At 32.1% G+C, this 3,410-nt stretch overlaps 1 protein-coding gene across 1 annotated transcript in view; it reads left to right on the forward strand.

Moving 5' to 3' along the window:
• The first annotated feature begins 521 nt into the window (after window positions 1-521).
• Window positions 522-3,410, forward strand: part of LOC108747614 — a 253,950-nt gene continuing 251,061 nt past the window's right edge. The window contains exon 1 of the mRNA XM_018485196.1: window positions 522-731. The gene's annotated coding sequence lies outside the window, so the exon portion shown is untranslated. The remainder of the gene's footprint in view (window positions 732-3,410) is intronic.

Genomic DNA, 3,410 nt, shown 5'->3' on the forward strand with positions numbered 1-3,410 from the left:
GAAATGCAGGGCGCGAGACCGCGCGACGCTTTCAGTCACCGCCCGATCCTCGGCGCGCACGGTTTTAGAGCGGGTGTTTCTCTATCGTGGAAATAGATTGATGATTTAAATGGAAGTCCATCGAGGGACAAGAATCGTGTGATCGGTGTATTAAGTGCAAACGCGTCGGACAAAAGTCGAGTGACGCGATCGTGCTGAAATCGAAAAAAATCAGCAATCGACGGCTGAATGCGCGGATATAATTACGATACCGAGACTTCGATGTGAGATTAACTTATAAACGGTGCAATGAGAATCGCAAGAACGCTGCGATTAAATTTCGTTATTATGCACAGGTGAAAACGTGGTCGTCCGGACGCAGAATCGGGACCATTGTAAATGCGAATAGTCTTACAGTAAAAATTTTACGAGAGTTCATAGTCTTTTTTTTACTTTGATTTCAGTCATTTTTAATCGAGACGGTCGATTCGTCGAAAGGCTACATCGATCATGTAGTCGCGAAGCGGCGTTTCAATGGCAAGAAACTAAATCAGAAGTCGCGCGGGTGTGTTCAGAATTAAATGGTGCGACAGAAACGATTTTTTTTCCAGACGATGATTTGTAATTATCTAGAAACCTTTAGTGCATCCACAGATGTGTAATGTGAACACACGAACAAATAACTTCGACTTCGTCCGCGGATTTGTCACGACGAAATGAAGGACTCTGAACATCTCTGGCAGAAGAGTTAGGTGAGTAAGATAAAACAATATTCTCACGTTTTTATATGAGGGAATGAATTTTTTAGGAGGTCAAGAAAAATGATGTAGAATAATTTTAGTAAAACAATATTCAACGAGAATAAGGCTAATGAAAGTTAAACAGTATGATAGTCGGGGTGCAAGACAATGTATTTCAAACATTACTTAACAATTTTTATACGTTTCGACTACAAGCCATTCTCAGCGAACAATTATTCTTGCAAAACAAATTATTTTTCCAAAAATAAATCAGAGATACATTTATAATTTAAAGAAACTCACTCTGAAGTTGTTCTTAATAATCGTCAAGTTGATAGATTCAAGAAACGACCACATAAAGAGAATTAAAAAACGTAGGAATCAAAAAGATGAAAATAATGAGAATTAATTTTTAATGGTCAAAAGAGAAAATCCGAAATGGTCATCCGAAGCCAAGAATGCGAAAGAATAATATCTTAACATAATAATATAAAATTTCGCAGTCGTGTTGAAGAAATTACAATAATATATACTAGTACTATATTTTTATCTAGAAACCTTTAGCACTGTAAATAGTAAACATTTTCAAAAATATAGTACATATATACTCGGACGACTACATTTTTAAGAAAAGTTTGATTGGAATTAGTTAAAGAACTTTATTATGCAAAACATGATTATAAATTTTGAGATCACTATTCTGTAAAATTAAAGTATACAGTTACATCTAATAATTAATTTATGTAATTAAAAATTTGATACATACATTCTGTGTTATTAGAATATAATATATCTCTTGTAAATTTACGCAATATTATGTTTGCACGCGATTAATAATGCAAAATTCATACTACTTTTGTCCCCGGTCTATGTAGTACCATTTAATTAATCCTTTGAACGGTGCATCTGTTCGGCTTTACGTTAATAGCATTATATTGACAGTTTAGATTATTATAGTTACAATTATTACTGTTATAATCAGATATTAATGAAGAGAATTGTAAAATCTGTATTAAATAAAAACAAATTGTTAGCTTCACTAATGTCATAATGAGATAGAGTGTAATATATAATAATTTCAATACTTAGGATGGATTGTTCCACCTTTCGATAAACTTTAACTCACTCTCTTCTCCTCTTACTCTCTTATTTTCTTATTCTTCTACTCTTTTGTTTATCCATTAGAGAAATTATCACGTAATTTATCCAAATTCCCTTATAATATACCCTTATTCATAACAATTGAATTGCAACGTATGTAAGTATGAAGTAGAATAGAATAAAATAGATTAATTATAATTAATTCTTTTGATTACACACACAGCACTGTAAATAGTAAACATTTTCAAAAATATAGTACATCCCTAATTTTTTATTATTTGATTTTTAGCTTGCGAGAGTATTTTAAAAATTATTCTAGTATATAGAATAATAAATTGGAAACACAAATCTAACAATTTTTATATCATTTTGACCAATTTATAACATTTTTGATAGCATCTTATCTATAATTTATTTGTGCCGCACAATTTTATTTCAAACCGAAAAAGTGTTAACACACTGAAACAGTAATACAAATTTTCCAGATTCCTATGAAGTTATCTGTATTTTGAAAAAAGAATTATTATAAATAATATGATTTAAGCTGGATTGTTCCACCTTTTGGTAAACTTCAGCTCACTGTCTTACTCTCTTATTCTCTTATCTCTTTACTTTTTTACTCTTTTATTTATACAGATAGACAAATTAGATAACAGTAGATAAAGTGGATAAATTACCACATAATTTATCCAAAGATAGAACAATCGGCCCATAGAGAAACATAGAGAAATATCGCGACACAATACTGCTCATTGGAAACAAATTATATCCGGTTTTGATTTTTGCACACTATTTGACTGTAGAATAAGTACATGAGTGCGAGAAAGGTGCCTGAAAGTGGTGATCGATCCACCGACTGACCGACCGACCGACTGAAAGAGAAAATGCTATTTCGCTAATGGAAAGTCGGATCCACAAATCGGCGGTACCGCGGCGTTCGCTCGCCTCTTTGTCTTTTGGGTCCCGCATACTCTGGTTTTTCAATTTAAAATGACTTCTAAGGAGAACGGAGGAATAAGGGTGAGGGGTCGTTCGATCGATATCGAGCGGACCAAATGGCACCGGTAAATTGGAATTGTTACCGATAACGACGTTGTCAGAGGCAGCCGTGAGTTCGTGTGTCTTTAGAAATCATTCCGCGTAATTCAAGTATAACTTTTACCAAGTACAGATCCTGTACTAATGAACGTGCGGAGCGATATTAAAATCAGTTTTTTAATTAAATAGCGAAACCATTGCCACGAATCTCAGAAAAAATATCGAAGACTTAAAGGATACGTAATGCACTTTTTAGACAGTTTGAATTATATAATTTTGGTTTATAAACTCTTAAATATAATTCCTGAAATTAACTTATTTTCTGTTGTGTTTCGAAATGATGTGATATTATTTACGACATAATTACATTATAAAACAATTTTTATTAAAATTAACGCGAATTAATTAAAAAAAAATATCAAAATTTTTTATACACAAGTCTACTTCGAAAGTGTACTTCAAATAAAATAGCATATTTTCCATAGTACATGAATTTGCAGTATCACAGTTAATAATGCAAATCTTTTAATAAATTTAATAAATTATATATAA

The sequence above is a fragment of the Trachymyrmex septentrionalis genome, unplaced genomic scaffold (assembly GCF_001594115.1).
Source record: "Trachymyrmex septentrionalis isolate Tsep2-gDNA-1 unplaced genomic scaffold, Tsep1.0 scaffold20, whole genome shotgun sequence".
Classification (NCBI taxonomy): domain Eukaryota; kingdom Metazoa; phylum Arthropoda; class Insecta; order Hymenoptera; family Formicidae; genus Trachymyrmex; species Trachymyrmex septentrionalis.